This window comes from Peromyscus eremicus, chromosome 8b, assembly GCF_949786415.1.
Source record: "Peromyscus eremicus chromosome 8b, PerEre_H2_v1, whole genome shotgun sequence".
Taxonomy (NCBI): Eukaryota; Metazoa; Chordata; class Mammalia; order Rodentia; family Cricetidae; genus Peromyscus; species Peromyscus eremicus.
In genome coordinates, this window is record NC_081424.1 from 13,928,833 (window position 1) to 13,950,830 (window position 21,998).

The following is a 21,998-nucleotide window of genomic DNA, read 5'->3' on the forward strand; positions in this document are numbered from 1 at the left end:
AAGTTATAGCTTGAAAGTGTTATGTTTGTATGTCAAAGTGACAAGAGGTAGAGTTGTGATGATTGATTTTTGTTGTCAGCTTGGCCAGACTGAGAATTACCCATGAAACAAATCTGTGAGTATGTCTGTGAGGGTTTGTGTAGACTGAGGTAGTTAAGATGGGAAGGCCTATGAAAATGTACGGATAGCTCTCTCTGTTCCGTGGGTAGGGCTCCCAGGCTCTGTGGAAAGAAGAAAGTGGAGTTTCTCTTTCTGCTTCCAGACTGGAGTTGGACTGCCACCAGCTGCCTCAAAGCTGCTGCCACCATGGTTTCCCTACTGTAGCCTCAAACTGTGAGTCAAATACACCCTTCCTACAGTCGCCCTCGTCAGGCATTTTGTCATAGCAACAAGTGAAGTGACTAATACACTAACATTTATGTAGAATTATACTGCCTGAAGGTCTAGGATCCAATTTATGGTGCGTTGTATTACTTTTCACTAAGATCAGAGAAGCCTTCCTGGTATAAAACCATATTAGATTTTGAGCCAGAACAAGTAGGTGGAAATTGCTCTCATGGCAGAGAGTTCGGGATGGTTTGGATACCCCTGCACATTACCACATAGATCCTGGAGCTTCTCTCTTGTAAGCATCCTGACTTGGTTTTAAGTCACAGTCCTCTTAGGTCATTTCTTGACAAGAACAGTGTTTTGGTTTTTAGAAGGCCTGGTTCTTGGTTTGCTCCCAGCTTCACTGTGGGATGACTGGCAGATAAAATTTGGGTATGTTTAAGGTGGACCATGGAATGATTTCTGTCATGATCATGCTACATGTACACTGTACAAAATCATATTCAATGCCACTATGACCCCTTTATCTTACTTTTGTGTGTGTGTAAAGTCAGGACACTTAAAGCCAACTCTAGGATTCCTATTTAAGATGGCCGAATAGAAATTGCTGCGAGTGTCTCTCCCCACAACGATTCTGATTTTAGTTACATGCATATCTTATTATGCATAGACATAAGATGCTAAATAGAGAATTTTCCTTAAAGGTTACTAGTAGACATAGTTTTGCCTTACTGCACATAGACCCCAAACCAGTTCAGGTCTTATTCTTCATAGCCAGTTATATTAGGAATATGAATAGACAGCATCTAAAGTTGATGATGGCCATGGGCAGAGAAACTCATTCTTTTGTTCAAGGATGGGAATGTGTGTATCCCATTGCAGACAGGGAATATAGGGGTCCTAAGGCTGCTCAGTGCATTGTTTGGAGAGGGGCAAGTATGCACAGTGAAGGAACTAGGTTGCCAAGTATATTATTGCAAGTGTGTGTGTGTGTGTGTGTGTGTTGGATGCACATGAGAGTGCAGGTGTGCTTATCTGAGATTGTACTTGCAGAGGCCAAGAACAGGGTACCTTCCTCCATTGCTCTTCCTGGCTTCCACCTTATTATCTTTGTACATGGTCTCTCACTGGACCTGAAGCTCCGTGTTGTTAGGCCAGCTGGCCAATGGGTCCCTCTTTATCTTTCCCTCAAGGCCAGGATTACAAATATATGCAGGCATGCCTGGCTTTTCTGTGGGTCTTTGGGATTTGAACTCATGTCCTCACACTTGCAGAACAAACGTTCTCACCACCTGAGCCATTTCCTCAGCCCCTTCTTCTTTAGGACAATAATCTTAAATATCTGTGAAGACTCTCTGAGTTGTTACCGACCATAATAAAGCTCCAATTTAGTCTCTTAAAATCCATGGAAAATCGAATGTTCAAACTTCTGGAAGCAGCTGGTTCTCAGTAGCTGTGACCAGGGTCTTTGATGCCTCTGGATAGAACCTGTCTTATCTCTGGGTGTTCTGTGTGTCAGCATGGTCTTTTCTAGTTTTCTGACAGAGAGCTGAATAAAGCCACCAATGTTAGTATTTTTTTTTCCCACATCTTATCTTCCATTAGCACAAAGGACTGACCTAATTTTTCATTTTCAGTCCAGCAATATCCCAGAAAGCCTTCACTTAGCCCAGCTGGAATGAGGTGTCTACTCCTGAGCCAATCAAATGGGCAATGGCGTGGGATCAACAGGGGACTTTTATGTCCCAGGAACCATTTGGAGGTGTGAGTCATGCCAAGAGTGACAAGCCCTTTAACACATTTTGGAGTGCTTAGTTCTACTAGTTCAAAATTCAAATTTGTGTAGAATTATATTCCCTTACACACAAACTTAAACACATTCTTTCTTGTCTTTGCAAACCTTTTTCTCATTTTCACTATGGAATGGCCAGCTACAGCACCAAGGCAAGAGCTCACATTAGGAATAGAATATGAGAGCACCGACTGAGCCTTTAACAGTAAAATTCCCTGGTAGTATCTACAACCAGAATTAAAAACAAGCAAAACAAGAATGCTGGAAGGAAAAATGTTTCCAACATAATAAACCTCACTGAATATTTTGGATATGGAAAATAACAATATGCCCAAACTAGAATCACCTCAACACATAGACAGCCACCAGAAAGAGCCCCAAGGTAGGTTTTTTTTTGACAGTATGATTGGTGTAGATCAGGAGAAATGTAATATAATTACATAGGTTGAAAGGGAAGATTGGCATTCTAGCTCAGGAGGAATATGTTATTGGAGTTAGTTTTTGACACCTTTCAAAGGGGTTGACACAAACTTGAACTCGAATCCCTTAGTTTGTTGGCTGATGCTCATTGACTTGTTTAAAAATGTAGGAATTATAATTCATATTTGGGAGCTTGTTTTAATTAAACCCCAAGACCGTATTATACTTCCCTGCAATCTGAATATGAGGGCACTGAATTATTTATTTTGTGTATTGCACAGATCCCATAGACCTGATTTATTGTTGGTAAAGACATTCCATGCATAGATTAGCAGTCTAAGTATTCACATTTTAAAACAGATCTTATTCATTGTTGAAAGTCTTCTGAGACTAATGTTTGATTTTTGAAAAGCAAGAAAACATTCTCTGGCTTGAGAAATGTAAGTTTAAAAAGTATTAATGGTGTACAATCAGAAGTATCTCTGACGATTATAATTTTCTAGGCTCCAAAATTTCAGAGACTCTATGACCCAACAAGTGCCTAATAAGCTTGGATAATTCCATACAGGTGTGAATGTGACACATAGTTTCAGAGTTAAGGTCTATTATTCTAAAAGGTCTCATTTGAGGTATCCCCTTTAGTCAAATTATTAGTATTCCCATCTGAAGAATGCATGCTTATTTATGTAAATTGGATTGCATACTTGTTAACATAAATGTTGGTGATAGAATCATTTGAGTCTCATTCATTTCAATTGATATTAAAATGTTGGAAATTTAAAATATTTAGATGAGTTGGTGGTGGAAGTAAGAATGGGGATGAGGGGATGCACCTTGCTCCATGTCTAAGGTAGCTCTGACTGTACTAGCTTCCCAGAACCCAGGGAATGGAAAGAACGAATTTAAAAGAGGCTGAGGTTGGAGTAATGTTCTTTGTCTTCGTAAGTGGGATGCGAGCTGAATTAAAGTTGAGAGATTTAAAGTTACAATATAATACACAGAGGGAGCATTTCAGAGGAATTAGCTGGTAAAGAGAAATAATTGTACAGTCTTTATGAAGCAGTTGTTTATAGTGTGCTATGGTTTGAATGTGCTACTGAGAGCTCATGTGTTGGAAACTGAATCCCAGTGCAACTGTGTTGGCAGGTAGGATTTTTAGGAGGTGATTAGGACCCTAGGGTTCTTTAATGGATTAATGACATGTTTTCACCGAAGTGGATTTTTAATAATAGGCTGAGTTCAGCTTCCTCCTTTCTTCCTGGTAGAGGTGAAGTTTCCCACCGCACAGACCTGAGATCCACAATGACAATGTGTGGTGGTGTATTTGCCAGGGTTCTCTAGAGGAACAGGATGGATAGAATGAGTCTAGATACACAAAAGGGATCCATTAGAGTGTTGTACAGGCTATGACCCAGCTAGTCCAACAATGTCTATCCCCTGGTGGAAAGCCCAAGAATCCAATAGTTGTTCAATCCATGAGGCTGGATGTCTCAAGTGGTCATCAGTATAAATCAGAATCCCAAATGATCAGGCTCTGATGTCACTGAAGGAATGCCTCAGCAGCAGGATATATGGATTTGCCAGTGAGAATGAGGACAAGTGATCTGCCCAGCTGCTTGGGTTTTTAGTTAATTCCAGATGCAGTCAAGTTGACAGCCAAGAATACCCTTCACAGTTGGTGACTTCCCCATTTCTCTAGGCAATTCAGAAGGAATCCTGGATGGTAGGTGGTATTGTCCTGGATGTCACATACCTCCAACTAGAAGGGAAGCAGCCACAAGTTTTATTTGCAGACTGGCTGACCCAGAACCTGCAGCAACCTGGGACTCTGGTTCCATTACTGCCCCATCATGGACTTGGGACTCCTGGGCAGTGTCTTAGGACCTTGCTTTTTTTCCAGATTCCCCTCAGTTCCTTTTGCTGGTGGGGAATGTATCTCAGGTGCTGTCAATCATCTGACAGGTTGACCTCCACCATGGTGGAGGGAATTATTAAGATTGACCAGTAAAAAGGATTCAGTTGATCACTCTCTTGCTCCCCACCTATCCAACATACCCTACTCAATAAGAGGAAGGGAAGGAGAAAGGAAAGACAACTAAACCAAAGAAGGCAGAGAAAGATTTGCAGAGTTTACATATGAGTCCAAAGGAAAAATGGTTTTAAAACTTTTATTTTTTGTTCTTTGATGATTTTGTACGTGTATATAACGTAGTGTGGCCCTTTATATTTTGTTTTATTACTTCATTTAATAATTTTACTCTTCTTGAGAGCATACATAAACATTGCATCCATATCACTCCTGCCACCCCTTTAAATCCTCCCATGTCCCCCTCCAAATTAATGGCATTTAAAATTATTGTCACGTGAATACACACACACACACACACACACACACACACACACACACACACACACATATACTTTGTTCCTATGTATGTGTGTCCATGGCTGACCACTTAGGATTGGACAGCTTAGGTGGGAGCTCATCCCTGAAGAAGACTGATTGTCCCTTTCTCAGCAGTCATTGATTGCTTACAGCTCCTTGTGTAAGGATGGGACCATGTGGCATTGTTTCTGTCCACACTGGCATGTCAGTTGGTGGTATCATTATGTGGGTCTTGTTTATATAACCATGTTATTGAGAGTTCATGGATTTAGCTCCTCTGTCATATGTAGAAGACAATATCTCACTTCCAGATGCCCTGGTCTTCTGGCTCTTACAATCTTTTTGTCTTCTTTCCCATGATTTTCCCAGAGCCTTAGGTGCAGGTAGCTGAGTTGCCTTAAGTCCAGTTAGATAGATTTTTGTTACCCCCAAGACAAATGTACCACTATTGCGCTACTATGGAAATCTTATCAGTATAGTCATTATTATGCTTCATAGGTTATCTTGTTTCTTTTTGATTCTTTTTTTTTTTTTTTTTTTTTTTGGTTTTTCAAGACAGGGTTTCTCTGTAGCTTTGCGCCTTTCCTGGAACTCACTTTGGAGACCAGGCTGGCCTCGAACTCATAGAGATCCCCCTGGCTCTGCCTCCTGAGTGCTGGGATTAAAGGCGTGTGCCACCACTGCCCGGCTCTTTTTGATTCTTTAAAGATTTATTTTAGTCTTAACTGTGTTTCCTCCCCACTCTGTGTGTGTGTGTGTGTGTGTGTGTGTGTGTGTGTGTGTGTGTGTTTAGTGTGTGCACCTGAGTGCAGGTGCTCATGCAAACCAGAAGAGGATGTTGGTTCCCCTGGAGTTAAAGTTACAGGCAACAGTAACTGGCCATGTGGGTGGTGAGAACCAAACCCTGGTCTTCTGCAAGAACAACAAGTGCTATTAACTGCTGAATCATCTCTCCAGCCCACAAATATTTTTTTTATTGTACAGAAAAGTAGAACTGTTAGTCAGTTTACTGCTGGTCTGTGAAGAATAAATCTGTAAAGAATAGCATACCTGATGACCGTGGAAATATACTGATAAAACCATCCATGATTTACATAAGCTGGAGAGTTAAGAAAACCTCCGGGGCTGAAGGAAATGAGGAAGATCCTTTATGCATTATTAATTATCAGAACTATAATCTAGGAACCCCCTTTCTAAATAAAACCCCACTTAAATTCTCAGCAACTCTCTCAAGTTAAGGCAACTTGTACCTATGTTTGAGGGCTTACCAGCTGGGAAATTAGTCAGCTAATGAGATGACACAACAGAATCCCACAAATCTGCAACATACACTAGTGTGCAAATCAAAACCCCCAAACTCATCATTTGTGTTCCTTCCCATCACATCTTTCCTTCTCCCCCTGCTTCTCACCATCTCTGTGCTCTCCATCCCCACAGAGCATAAGTCTCTGATGTATTTGTGATTGCTAATTGTTGCTGGAAAAGTGGAAGTCATCCAGAAACACAGTGGGTGCATTTAGGGTATTTGGTTGTGAGACATCAGGCTAGCTCAAATAATGGAGGTGTATTATGAGATTACCCATGTAGCAAGAAAGGGGATGGGGCTCAGAGCAAGAATAGCCAAGGCACACAACAGCAACAGGAACCATGCTGGAGCCACTATTAATGGGACATTCTAGAAAGAAGAGTCATTCAGGATTTGAGGCTGTTCTGGGCAAAGAGGCTTTCATAAACCTTTACTCTCTCCTTCTCAGCTGGGTTTTCTCTGATTTTTACTACTTCTGCTAAACTGCCATCATTTTGCACAACACTGAACATTTTGCTTACTGGGAAGTTTCTGTCTACTCACAATTTGACTCCTTCCAGCTTCCTGTCTTTCATGTATACTTGATTTTTGTTCTTTTATAAAAATCAATACCATGCTATGAATTGGGGTTTTTCTGTATTTCACGCTGATGTTCCAGAGGAAGGTATTTTGATAGGTCTGGATAATCACCACGATTCAGGTAGGTGGAACTTACCTGATCCATTGTAGATCAATGTAGCGTGAGGTTCCTATTCTGGTCCAAAGAGATGTAAACAACACGCAGAATCACTGAGGTGGGCATCTCATTCAGGCTCAGGCCCAGGCCCAGGGAAGGGCTTCCAGTGTCTGCTGCCTAAGCTGATGCTTGGTGGGTCCTCTGTAAGAGCACTGTTAGCATTGAAGGTGCTGTACCTGATCTGTCTGCATTCACAAAATTAGATGCTGCCTGGAAGGCAGAAGTCAAACTTTCTCACAACAAAAATTCCCATTCAAATAGTTTTAGATCAAAAGGTGTGTTGATCAAATTCTTGTCTGATTGAAAGTTAATTTGGTTCATAGCAAACTTCCTGCCATGTCCTGCCTTCCCCTCCTGTCCATCCCTTTTCCTTTCTTTGGATTTTTATTGGGACTTGACTTCATGTATATTCTACAGAGCTTGAAAGCTAGTTGGCTCTGGTACAGACAGTTGAGATTTTTCTTCAACCTTGAAGCTTCTCATTACCACCACAAACTTGCAGAATGAAGCTAAGCGGTTTCTATGAATTTTCTAGTTCAAAGCTTCTACAACTTTTCATTTATAATGATCAAATAATGGATCTGTGGAGGGCTGTGGCCTATTTTAGTTTCCAAGGCAAGTTGAAAGGACTTCATTTAAAATATGTCTCAACAACTAAATTTAATATGGGTGAAACAAAATAGGAAAATATTTTTAAAATGAAAAAGAACAAATAAATTTGTATGTTATGCACAAACTTGTCTTTCTTAGGTCCAAACTATATAATACTTACTAATTTGCTGTTTTTCACTGTAATCTGTCAGGCCTGAGTTGAAATTACAAATCTCTTGATTACTAGGTTTATGACTTGGACAAGGTATTGCACTAGCCTTCTGTATCTTCATTTATAAAGCCAGGGCAAATGTTTCCATAGAGCTTTTTAAAGACTAAATTAAATTTAACTGGATATTAAATGTGAAGGTCATTGTTTTGTCATAGAAATTTAAGAAATACTAGGTTTTTTCCCATTGCCCATTGTATCCCAACTTTATTTTACATATGCCTGGTGTGGGCTCTGCTCCTTCTTACTAAGACCGCCCAACTAACTGGTCTGAAGAGACAGTTGTGAGTGTGAAATCTGGTGCTATTAGTAGTTGAGGACAATATGTACAGAATAGGATTGTCTCCAGTCAACTGGGAGCATGGCTGTCCTATTCAAAGGTCTCTTCACACTGGGCTTGTTGCAAGTCCTTGGAAATTATGGGGTTGAAGTACCACAGCCTTTTCAATCTCTTTACATTCTCGATTACAAGGCTCTACCATGGCCAGTGATGGTGACAACTGCTAGCATATCCATCTGTATACCATGTTGACAGCCTCAGAATTCAGCATCAACACCAGTGAACATTGGACGAGGCTGAAGGAAAACACAAAACCATGGGGATATTTCACACGTATCTTAAGTAGGCCTCCTGCTGTTAAATGGCCCCTTCCACATGCTCCTTGCCATGTTGCTCTTCTTATCTCTAGCCACTGTCTCATTCCTTCTCACATCCCTTCCATGTCATTCCCTTCCCATTAATCTGTACAGAAGAACTCTGGTCTTCTACCACAGCACCCCTGAATCTAATGGAATCTGAACACATACACTGTCAGGGCCACCATGGGACTCAGTTCTACAGAATGCACATCACACCCCATAATCTACAGTGATAGAAACTTCTGGAATCATTTCAGTAGCCATGTATGCTCAGTGTCTCCATACTCTTACCTCACATTATCCCTTTAGTCATTTTGTTTTTCTCTTTTGGTTCCTCTCATGAACTACAGTGAAGATCACCAGTGACCTCCAAATGACGACTCTCTCCATGTTCAGATTTTACTGGACATCTCTCTGCCAATTTGCCTCCTAGTTCACCAACTGCCCCCTTCTGAAGCTGCCTGTATCAAGAGAGGGCTGTGCCTCTGTTCCCATCCTAGCTCTGTCACCCACTTTCCAGTTTCTGAGTGTATTCACACCTAGTTTTCCTTGTTCGTAAATATGAAAGAGATTTTTTTCCCTCACTGGAATACAAGTTAAAAGATGTCAGGGGCTTTTTAAAAAAATTATTCCAGCTTTCCCTGTGGTCATTACAGTACCTGGCATTCAGTTAGCATTCGCTATTTTTTTTAAATGAATGAAAAAAATGAATTACACTTTTGTGGTACTCTCAATGGAGTCAATAGAGTGAAAAACTCTGTCTCATTACTTCTTGGTTGCTTTGGGATGAATTCATATTCCTTGTTTCTCTATCACTGATTGAATCATACTTGCCTAAACATTTTGGGGTACAGTGCTATTTCATCTGCCTTCATTTGAAGGCAACGCTGTTTTCAAAGGCCCTTATCTGAGCTCTTGGCTGTTGAATTGTCTCACATACACTGGTAATTTACAAGAGGCTGTTTGTTTTTTCTGGTGGGTTTACTAGGTTTAATAAACATAAATCTTGGGTGTTAGCTTCCAGCTCCCACTCACTTCCTTTTTGTACTTGACTTTCATCATCTGAGAGCATGTTTATTCCTCCCCGTGACCTTTTCTTCATGCTACATGGTTCCTGTTTGTGTAGTGCTGTTTCACGGTGTATGATCATCTGAAGAGAAAACTCTCTGGTCTGTCATTTTGGATAAGGGTCACATTTCAAACTCAACAAAAAATGATTCCTGACATATCTATGACATAGTCAGAATTTATTTGTTATTTCTTAGCTCAAACCTCCATGCCAATGAACTAAATTAATGAAACCTTATGAACAGGGGCTTGCGTTTGATCAGCTTGGGTTCTAATCTCAGTGATGACACTTAATGTCTATAAGGATGGCCAGTTATTTAACTTGCTTGAGTATCAGCTTATCCTCCTGTAAAATGGCTAATATAGGACTTATGTCTATCGTTGTTAACATGAACAATGATGCAATGGCCAGCTATGCCTGATGAAGATGTATCAGATGGCTGTCATTGTTGTGTGAGCTACAATTCTGTATGGCCTTACTTGATAACCGTAAATTCCATATAAAGTTAGGTAATTTTTACTCATTAACATTTTTGAACCAGCATTTATTCTATTTTTTTAACCATGAAAGTATACTTTTGTTTGCTATCACCCTCTATTCCCACTCTTGGAATTGCCTAATCTCTTTTATTTAGAGCAAATGAAAACAATATTTGTACAGTTTGAAGAAGTTACTTATCACAATAAAACTGAGAGCTGGTATTGATCTAGATGTTTGAAAGAGAAGGAGGGGAAACATACAGAGTATACAAATTGCATGCCTAGATCTTCAGTTGCCTGGGGACATGGTGAGACCTGTGGCTATGAATCTTGATCTGGTGTAGCCATGTCAGAGAGTGGGGATGTATCTGAAAATTAGACCCCAGAGTTGAAATATTACAAGGCTCTACCATGGCCATCACGCCATGGCCAAATTGATATAGCACAATTCCCAGTAGTCAAGGGACAGAATCATTCCAGATGTCCAGCAGTAGATGGATGGAAAAGGAAAATGTATGATATACGCTCAATGGAATAATATTGAGCCATTATGCAAAATGAAATTATCAATGAAATAAACCAGGCAAATATCATGTATTTTCTTCTCATATACAGACTCAACTAACAAAATGACTTGAAAACAAAGTTGGGGACTACCAGGGAAGAGAAAGGAATCTCTTCCCTGGAACAGAAGAAAGGGTGGGAGAGAATAATGGGAGTGTGTGAAAAAAGTCACTCGCGTGATATGCATGCAGAGGAACATCATAATTTTAGTCATTGTGCTGTAAAATGAACATAAGCTAATAAAATTAAAATACTATTATTGGCAACAGTGTTGAGATTAGATGTAGGAAACTTTGTAACATGAGGTGGATTTAGCATCTCTCTCTCTCTCTCTCTCTTTCCCCTTGAATAGTGATTTGGGTATATGAGCCTGGTGAGCAATGCAGGAGAAGATTTTTTTTTTTTTTAGAATAACTTTCTGGGCTGTAGGAGGTTCCCACAGGCCTTCCAGCCAGCAGGGAAGATGATCTGGATGAGGGAAGAATGGATGCAAAGGCAGCATCCTGATAACAACTGTTATACTTCTAGACTGGAAAGTGGTTTTTCTACCACCTTCCCATCAGCCAATTCTTCCCTGGACGAGGGGAGCCACGGAATAGGAAAACAAGTCCTATGTTGTTACGTTTTCATGAATATGGGACTGATTTTTATAGAGACTATAAGTGGAATTTAAGATCTTTGCAATGTGTGACGTTGGACTTAGATACTTAGTTGAAGGATGGGAAACTCCAGCTTGACATTTTTTAGGGAGGCAAAATACCTCCTAAAATACTCGCAAAAGTAAAAGAAGCCCACTTACAATGGTTTTTATTTTTATTTTTGTAAATGCTTGAATTTGAAAAAATTGCTGACATTTTATGACAAAAATTTATGGGAAGAACAAATAAATAAAGCATTCTAATCAAACACAGCTTTATTATTATGTGTTCAAGATTGTTCTTAAGTGTAGAAACTGGTAGAGTTCTGAGCTGTTTGAAATGACACACAGGGTATATATATATATATATATATATATATATATATATATATTGTGTGAGAATAGTTATCTCTGAAAGGTGTAATTTTATAAATTACTTGAAAGGGAAGAATACTGTTTTAATATATCTATGAGGACAGAAAAGAAATATTGAAGTACATATTAAATTAGAATCCTTCTATCTGACATGAGTTCTAAGCTACAGAATAATGGACCATCCTTTGCATCTGAAGATGACACTGTAATTCACCACTGGCCGCAAAGATAGTTTGTGGTAATGAAAACTGAACTTCTGCCCCCCTCCTACCTCCAGATGTCTTATTTGAACTAAAGGTCAGTAAGTCATGCAGACAATATTGCTAAGGGGTTTCTGTGTGCAAATTACCATGACTAATTCAGGAAAGCATACAAAAATAGCCTTTCAAAAAGAAACTTGGAAAATCTGTGCCACATATTGAAAGAAAGGTATATGTAGAAATTGTCCACTGATTAATTAAGAAATTATTCCTCAGCATATCACTGGAATTCAAACTGGTATATTTGTGGAAGTTTTATCACAGAAACAAGTGTTCTATTGATATGTGAGATGTATAGGTGAATTAAAGAATATATTGATGGATTCAGATCTAGGTCTGAGTTCTATGTCCTAGCCAACATGACCATTAGCATACGTTGGTCTGACGTGTGTCACAGGCCTTAACAGTGGAGGACCATTGCTTAATTTGCACACTGATAATGGAAGCTAAGCACAGAAATGCTCAATTACACACCACTGCTAAAAACCTGACATGCTCCATTTTTAAAGGCACTTGCTGAGAGTCTTTTGAAGGGTGATTATTATTCAGTTAAAAATCCTCCTAGGTTTTCATGATTTTATAAAATGATTTTCCAGCTGTGCCCACAGTTTGCTACAGATGTGGCTTTCCTGGGCTTATTTTATAGGCCAAAGAGCTGGCAGTCAGGGTGATTAGTTACGGCCTGAGGTCTGGAAGGGTGATACTTAATCATTTAGTGGGTAGGAAACCAGTTGTTAAGAGCACTGGCTGCTCTTGCAGAGGGTCCCAACTCAGTTCCCAGCACCCACATGACAGCTCACAAGTGTGTGTAATTCCCGTTTTAGGAGATTTGATGCCCTCTTCTGGCCTCTGCATGCACTAAGTATACATGTGGTGCACATATATACATGCAGACAAAATATTCATGCATATAAAATGAAATAAAGTTAAAACAATTTTATACTTTACAGAGTGTATGAGATGCCAGCATAAGTAACAGCAGACCCAGGTCACCTGAGAACTGGTAATATTGACTCATGTCTTTTATTTCTTCTTATTTTTTAAATTAATTTAATGTCTTTGAAACTGAGTCTCACTATATAGCCCAGGTTTGCCTAGAACTTGCAATGCAGACCAGGCTAGGCTCAAACTTACAGAGGGCCAACTGCTCGCGCTTCCTGAGGGAGGGGAATAAAGGTGTACACTGCCATGCCCAACTTTATTCTTACTTTTTAAGAAATTGAACTTGGGCTGGTCAGATGGCTCAACAGGTGAAGGCAGATGGCTCAACAGGTGAAGCCTGACAGCCCGAGTGTGATTTCCAGGACACACTTAGTGGAAGGAGGCAGCTGATCTCAGCAAGTTGTTCTCTAACCTCCACACCCTTGTACACACACACACACATACCCCTACTGCCACACACACAAGCATGCACACACATGTATACACACACACACACACACACACACACACATCCCCCTACTTCCACACATACAAACATGCACACCCACACCTACACCCACATCCCCCCCACATCCATACACACATACATGCGCACACATATACACACATACAGACTCACAAACTTGCACACCTCCCACACACTCAAACACACATGTGCACACATATCAGTGTGCATAATTAAATCAACAAAAGTCAACTTAATCTCAATGGAGGTAGTAGCAACGTCTTTGAGTATGTATGTGTATATGTGTGTATGTGTACTTTTCTGTGTATACCACATGTCTGTGTATGTGTATGGGTGTGAATGTTGGATGTGAATGCTCAATCATTCTCCATTTTATTTATTTATGAGACAAAGATTCACCATATAGCCCTGGTTGACTTGGAGCTCACTACGTAGATCAGGCTAGCCTGGAACTCCCAGAGGTCCCCCTGCCTTTGTCTCTGGAGTACTGGGATTATAGATGTGGGCCACTACAATTGATTCCACTTTATTTTTTAAGACAGAGTCTCTCCCTGAATCTGGAGCCCACTAATTTGGTTAGACCATCTGGCTAGCAAGCTCCCAGGTTCCTCTTGTCTCCATCTCCCCAGTGCTGGGATTATAAGCACACAATGCTGTGTCTATTTTTTTTTTTAATGTGTGCTCTGGGAGGTTGTATTCAGGTCCTCATACTTATGTGGTAACCACTTTACTGACTGAGTAGTCTGCCCAGCCTAGCACCAGTGCTTTATAACTGGACTTCAGCCGAAGAGCATTTTATTACAAAACCTGTCTTTAATCTTGAGGCTTTGATGAAACCATGTGACACGCTGAGCATTCTAGACAAGAGAGATAAAGCTGACACAGATTCTGTTTGAACTAGTCACTCCACTCAGCCATCTATCTAACATTAATAGAGCATTTGTAGGTGGTCAGAACTTCTGGAGCCCAGGCAGGTATACCATTAGACTCTGGCTTTGAATTTTGCTTCTGCAACTTCTAATATGAACTTATATGCTCCTAAACATTGGTTCCTGGGCATAATGACAACAGCTTCCTTTCATTCTTTGGGAAACAACAATACTATTCTAAAAGACTTCCATACAAAATACACCATCAGTGATTACTTGCAGATATCAGTTATTTTTACTATTTTCATATAGTACTGCTCAGAGGTTTAGAATATTTGTTGGCTGTGGCAGAGAATTAGATTAGATTTTCCCTGCCTTTGTTGCTATGGGTCTGCCCACATCAGCTCAATGTGACATTTCCAGGAATTTCTCCAGCCATCTTTAAACACAGCTGTCCTTAAATCAGCCATGCTGGGCTGGGTCTCTACTATGAAAACCAGAAAATGCTACAAATCAGAGCTCCCTAGTGCCAGTTTGATTTAACAGCATGTCATGGCAAGCATATTTCCACCCGGTCTATCTACATGGCTCCAGGGAGGGTACTGGAGGGCTGTGGCAGCGAAGGACTCTCCACCAAATTCACATTTCTAAACTTTGACCTGAGGGAACATAACTGGGGTCGGAGGTGATACCAGAAGGAGAAGAAAATGGGAAAAATAAATCCTCTTATGATTTAAACATTTTGCTCAGTGCTTTGAAAGCAATGTTTAAATGCTATGTTTATTGGTGCAGTCTGGAATTGAAAATCACAGTCCCAGAATGGATGGAATGTTTGTTCCTTGATAGCAGCTGTTTTTAATATAACTGGAAGAAATGGAGAACACATGTTATGCTAATATTTATAGACACACGCCTTCTGTTATCTGCAGCTCTCTGGTCAATCTCCCTCTATCTGCCTTCTGAGCTATGATAGGCAGATCCACAATGGCTGTGTGGTATTTTACATTCTACCTGGTCCTTATGGGAGAGAATGTGTTTAATATGTCCAGCCTGGGTACTGACATGTGGACCAAACTCCCTCCTTTTTGCCTCCCTTAGGGATGTGGAGGTTGTTCTATCCTTTCTCCTGCCTCACTATTGGCCGTTCAGCTTATTATTAGACCAATCAGATATTTTAGACAGGCAAAGTAACACAGCTTCACAGAGTTAAATAAATGCAACATAAAAGAATGTAACACATCTTTGTATCATTAAACAAATGTTCCACAGCATAAACTTGTTATTCTCTTCCTCATTTATTTCACTAGAAGATGGTGATGTTGCATTGAAGCTCCTTCAAGCCCATGCTGTGGTATTTTAAACATTTCTCCACCTAAGTATTATCTCTTAAACTTTTAAACTATGTTTTTCTCCTTTTACATTTTGTTCCTTTTCTAGTTCTTCACTTCCTTTCTTTACCTTTCCACTTGTAAAAGCATTCTTTGTTTCAGAGTCTCTTATTGAGGGACTGCTGTGTATATAAATACAGAGTGCCGTATGATGTGTCTTCTCTCCCTGACCATCCTGAGCTGTACACTTCCGCCTTTAGAAAGCCATACCTATTTCAGAAGGAACTCCATGCTCCTCTTAGGTTAGCTGTAGTCACTTTATTTAAAAGAATTTTGTAGCTTGCAGTTACCACATTCCAAAAGACCAATAATGTGTGGAGTTACCAAAATTTCTATTACTCTATGGCTTGCTGTGTAGCTGGGTGGCTGGCCCCTGTTGTCCTCTTCTCCTTTTCTCACTTATTGATCTTCTCTTCCCAGATTTCTCCTCCTATTTATTCTCTCTGCCTGCCAGCTCCTTCTATCCTTTCTCCTGCCTCACTATTGGCCGTTCAGCTTATTATTAGACCAATCAGATGTTTTAGACAGGCAAAGTAACACAGCTTCACAGAGTTAAATAAATGCAACATAAAAGAATGTAACACATCTTTGTATCATTAAACAAATGTTCCACAGCATAAACAAATGTAACACATTGTAAAATAATATTCCACAACATTAGAGGGGATATTTTTGTAAAGTAGTCACTGACAGATAAAATTGTATACCTTATTGTGTACAGTGTGATCTTTTAAGTGAGTTGCTTCTTAAGATGAGTGAAGTTCTTCAGAGCCTTAGTGAGTCACATATTTAAGATATTTTAAGTCAGAGAGTTGGAAACATTTTCCCCAGCTCATCACCAGTTCTGAGTCTGATCCTTATGTTTGTGAGTGTTGGTGTCCTCCTCTGTAATACAAGCTAAACAGTGCGTGGCTGTCACAGGAGTCAAGTTACTCCAAGAAATAAAGATGACCTATCTTCCTGCCAAAATATGTTGCTCACCCAGTGAATCTAAAACCTTGGTTGGAAGGGAGTATATGTACTAGAAATGTGAGGAGGTTAAAAACACCAGCTTGTAATGAGTCTTTCTCTGTCCTACAAGTCAGCTCTCAAATAATGACATGGAGACTTATTATTAATTATGAAGGCTTGGCCTATAGCTTAGGCTTGTTCCTAACTAGCTCTTATAACTTAAATTAACCCATTTCCATTAATTGACATTTCATCATGTGGCTTTTTACCTTTCTTTCATTCTGTTTGTCCAACTCCCTCCATGTCTTGGTGTCTCCTGTGCATCTTGATTATCTCTCCCTACTTTCTCTCTCTGCCTGGAAGTCCTGCCTATAACTCCTGCCTAGCTATTGGCCACTCAGCTTTTTGTCGTACCAGTTACAGGAATACATTTTCACACAGTGTACAAATGTCCCACAACATCAGCTGGCAACTGCTATGGGATGGTCTGTATGTCAAGTGTGTTGCTGATTGGTCAGTAAATAAATCACTGATTGGCCATTGGCTAGGCAGGAAGTATAGGCGGGACAAGGAGAAGAATTCTGGGAAGTGGAAGGCTGAGAGAGAGACACTGCCAGCCACCGCCATGACAAGCCGCATGGGAAGATCCCGGTAAGCCACGAGCCATGTGGCAAGGTATAGATTTATGGAAATGGATTAATTTAAGCTGTAAGAACAGTTAGCAAGAAGCCTGCCACGGCCATACAGTTTGTAAGCAATATAAGTCTCTGTGTTTATTTGGTTGGGTCTGAGTGGCTGTGGGACTGGTGGGTGAGAGAGATTTGTCCTGACTGTGGGCCAGGCAGGAAAACACTAGCTACAGGCAACAATCAAAGTCAAGTGCAATCTGGTATACTAAAGGAGGTGACAGATTAGATTTCAGAACTTAGTTTTATGTCACAGACATTGTGACTCAAAGGCAGGTGTAAGAGATACTCTCTGTATACAAGGAAACATACTCTGCCTCTTCTATAGAGGTCCATAAAATCTACCCAAATGCCTTCAACTATATGGTGTGAGTGTCCATGATTCTGTCTCAAAGGAGCTAACTGAACACACAAGTATTCCTCTTTCTCCTCCCCAGCTCACCTGACAAGAAAGATAGTAAAGAGAAGAAACAGGTGTCTGGAGTTTGGGAGATGCAGAGTAAGGGGATGACAGAGAGAAGCCAGCTATAAAGATAAAATCTGGCTTTCTCAGTGCTGGACTCAGAGGGACCAGGTGAAGTCATTACAGGTTGATGACAAGATTTAGGTAACATAACATTAAGGAAGGTTATTAAATAAAGATCTTTAAAACAGCATAGTCATTTCCTGTTTTATGTACACAAAGGATGGACAAGTTATTTGCTTTCTAAGGGAAACCTGAGAAAGAATAGTACACCCAAAATTAGATATCTGTCTGTATCTGCATGGGAGACTTTATTGACACAAGTAATAGAATCACATGGAAGAAAGAGCATCCAGAAATTTCAAAAATCCACTGTTGATAGAGAAGAATAAAAAGGATATAAGAAAATCAGCTATAAACAGGAGTGAGTAAGCCAAATAAGGCTAAACTAATGTAAAAAATAATAAAATACAGCAACAAATGGCCAGAATAAAACTTTTCTTGTCTTCTCTCTAACTGCAGTGACAGCTGTGTTGTTGACAGCTGCTGGCCCATTCATTTTGCAAGGATGCAAGGTTGACATTTTATGGAAGAGGGACCTGCAGTATAAAATCAAACAAACTCATGGGGAAATACTTCTGTCCCTCGTTTATTATTGTGGATTGGATTCTGTCCCCCAAGTTCCTATGTTAAAGTTCTAATGTCTAATATCTCTAGATGTGACTATGTTTGGAGATAGAGTAGTTATAAGCCGATTAAAATTAGGCCATAGTTGGGCCTTAATCTAATATGGCTGGAATCAGAGAAAGCATGGAGGCAATCACAATGGAAGAAGCTCCTGTGCCATGCAGGACAGATAGGCGACCTACACACCAAGAAGGTAGCAGATACTGTTCCTTCTATTGACATCTCCATTGATTTTTGGACCATACGCCAGAATTATGGAGAAATAAGCTTTTTCTTGTTAAACTACTCAATCTATGGTACATTGCAAATGTACTTATTAATTAATGAAACCCTTTGTTTTAAAATACGGAAATCATCCAAGTATTAGCAATTGTGTGAAGCAAACCAGTGTCATGGAAGAGAAGCCTTGGAGTTGATACACAGAACAACTAACCTCAGGGGAAGCAAACAGATCTGCAAACAGAAGAGAAAATGAGAAATGATTGCTGATTGTGGAGGTCCAGAAAAACTTCATAGTAAAGGCAGGGGCCAGTTAAAAGTTCAGAAAACACAGATGTGTTCAAGCAGACCCATCAGTATGGTGAAAGAAAAATGCAGAAATGAACCGTGGACACTGTTAGCCTGTAGTTGAGATGTGCCCTGGGGGTGTATTTTGTGTGTAAGGGATTCTTCAATTTTAAATATGAGTGAGTTTTGGCATGGCATATAATGTACCATTCACCACTGTTCTTCTTCTCACTAAAGCTTTCACTTGTATTAATGATCTGGCCTTTAATTTTCATTTTGATGCTTACAGTAGAATGATCTCATTTACTATAAATATGAGTACAAAACTAAGGAATCATTTATTACACCAATCAACGGGTATCTAAAAATATCCTTCATGTGTGGTCATGTACACTGTAATTCCAGAATTTGGGAGATGGAGATAGGAGGATCATTTCAGCTACATAGCAAGTTCAAGGCAAGCTTGTATTCAAGGACCTGTCTCAAAAAAATAAACAAACAAAAAGCAAACCTATTAAGCTAAAAAATAAAAGCAAGTGAATAGCAATAATAAAGTATATATGGAAATGCACAGTATATGGAACATCTAATAACAGTTGAGAATTGTCTATTGGATGGAGTCACTTTTATAAGTTCTCACAGGAAGAACCACGCCTACAATTCACTAAATTTCCCTTTTTATTGAAAATAGATTTTTTTCTCACATAATATATCCTGAGAATTGCCTCCCCTTCCTCTTTCTCTCATTTCTTCCCTGCCTTCTCTCCCATCCAGATCCACACCCTCTCTGTCTCTCTTTAGAAAACAAATAGGCTTCAATGAGATAATAACAAAGTATAATATAATGAAATACAATAAGATAAACCAAAAACTAACGCATTGGAATTGGACAAAACAGACAAAGAGAAGTAGAAGAACTCAAGAGAAGGCACAAGAAACAGAGACCCACTTGTTTGCATACTCAGGAATCTCATAACAACACTATCTTGGAAACCATAATACATACACAAAAGACTTATAGTGTAAAATAAGAGAAGTAAAGAATCCTATGAATAATATAAAATAAAAACAAGATAAAATTATAAAAAGAAGGAAGAGTCCTGACATTACATTATGAGGCAAGAAATCTCTAAAGATATTATTGAGTTCATTTTCTGTTGGCCATCTACTGCTGGACATGCAGCCTGCACTTAAGAGTAGTTTGTTTCTCCAATGAGAATCCATTGGAAGAAACTAAATTTTCATTTTCAAATGGTTATCAATTAAAGATTGTTTCTGGTTTAAAAATTGGGGCATGTGTTCACTTCTCCTTTCAGCTCTAAGACCCCATCTTTTGCCCACCAGTGCAGGCCCCATGCATGCTGCCTCAGTCTCTGTAAGTTCTTAATGTGCATCAACCATGTCGATTTAGAGGCCTTGTTGTCTTGGTGTCCTCCATCCCCTCTGGCTCTTACATGCTTTTCAACTCCTATTCCACAGAGTTCTCTGAACCCTGAGAAGGAGGGATTTGGTCAAGACATTCTGTTTAGGGCTGAGTGTTTCAGGATCTCTCACTTTCTGCATAATGTCTGGCTGTGGGACAATTCACTTCTTAACCAATATTCATATTTTTTTTTCCTTGAAAGAAGGTATCTTCTTGGTAAATCTTCTGTGACATAGTACTTCCTAGTAAACTTTTACAATATACTGAAACTAACATTGGTATGAGTTAGGAACAGATAGCTTTCAATAAAAGTAATAATCCAACCCCTGTCTTACCTGGCCCTGTAGCAGACTGCTTTCAGGGCATCCCTCTCCCCCACCTTCCTCTTTCTCGCCCTTCCTCAATTCCCTGTGTACTCTGCCCTCTGTAGACCCATCTTTGTTCCTTTCTCTCATCCCTTTGTGTCAGACACTGATACCTAGAAACATTCTCTACCTGAAAACCCCATTGATCACACTGTGGGGGATTCAGGTAGATGTTTCTCACCCTTCTTCTTGTCCTCCATTGCAGTCTTTCCAACCTTATCCCCAGCCCTGTAGCAGCCTGCTTGCAGGAATCTATTCTCTCACCCTACTTCCATTCCTGAGGGATTCTACCAAACCTTGGTGTAGATCCAGCTTGACTCCTTCCTGATGGACCCTCTTAACCCCCTCTTCTAACTTACTCCCATTCCTTTGTGTCAGTTCCCAAAACCTACCAACACTTTCTACCTGGGACCCCAGTGGCCAAGCTAGGTAATGACTCAAGTAGGTGAATATACCATCCTTTCTCTCCTCCATTATGCTTAAAGATGTCTATCCTCCCACTTCAATTTCATTCACTGGAGACTCCAACTTTTGGTTCAGATCCAAAGTCCCCCTAGACCTTTTATCCCTGTCTCTCCAGATATTTATTTGTGTGTTCTAATGCAAACTACTTGCAGTATCCCTCTTTCCAACATACTTTCAGCTCCTTGGGGAGTCCTGCAGTTCTAGGTATGAACAGGACCATGCAACCCCCTTAGCTCTTTCCTGAATTGCACTCAGCCTTTTCTCCTAGCTCACCTCTATCCCTCTTTGCCACTGACCTGCAGAAGCACTTCTTACCAGGCAACCTGCAGCTACCACATTTCCCTAAGTTCCAAACAAGGCCATAGAATCCATGGAATGGAACACCTACCCAACAAAGACAAGATCAAATATCAACACTTAGAATCACCCCAATCATCCCAACACTAGATGCCCAGACACAAGCACAAAAACAAAATCATTAATAGCCAAGAAGATCTGGCTCTACCTAAAATCGATAGGCCCTGATGAATGTAATATAGCTGAAATACAAGACAAGAACTTCAAAATAGTTATTATGTATCTTTTTAAGGACTTTAAAGAAATACAAATAAACGCTTAGGAATGTCTATGAAAACACAAACTGAAAACACAAGCAAACAGTAGAATAAAATAAAATAAAAAAACAATAGAAGGCATGAAAGTAGAAATAGAATCACTAAAGAAAGCACAAATTGAGATAAAACTAAAAATGAAAAATATAGGAAGCGAAACAAAAAACTTAGAGATAAGCCTCACCAATGGAAGGCAGAACTGAGAATCTCAGGTGTTTAAAAGTAAGATAGAAGATATAGATATCTCGGTCAAAGAAAACATTAAATCTAAAAACATTCTGGCACAAAATATACAGGAAATCTAGGACAAGATGAAAAGAACAAATCTAAAAATAATATAAATGGAGGAAGGAGAAGAAACC

The 21,998-nt window shown here is 39.8% G+C and overlaps 1 long non-coding RNA gene across 1 annotated transcript in view; it reads left to right on the forward strand.

Moving 5' to 3' along the window:
• Positions 1-213: 213 nt before the first annotated feature.
• The window catches only part of LOC131918439 (uncharacterized), a 74,743-nt gene continuing 52,958 nt past the window's right edge, over positions 214-21,998 (forward strand). The window contains exon 1 of the long non-coding RNA XR_009380976.1: positions 214-333. This is a non-coding gene — a long non-coding RNA (uncharacterized LOC131918439). The remainder of the gene's footprint in view (positions 334-21,998) is intronic.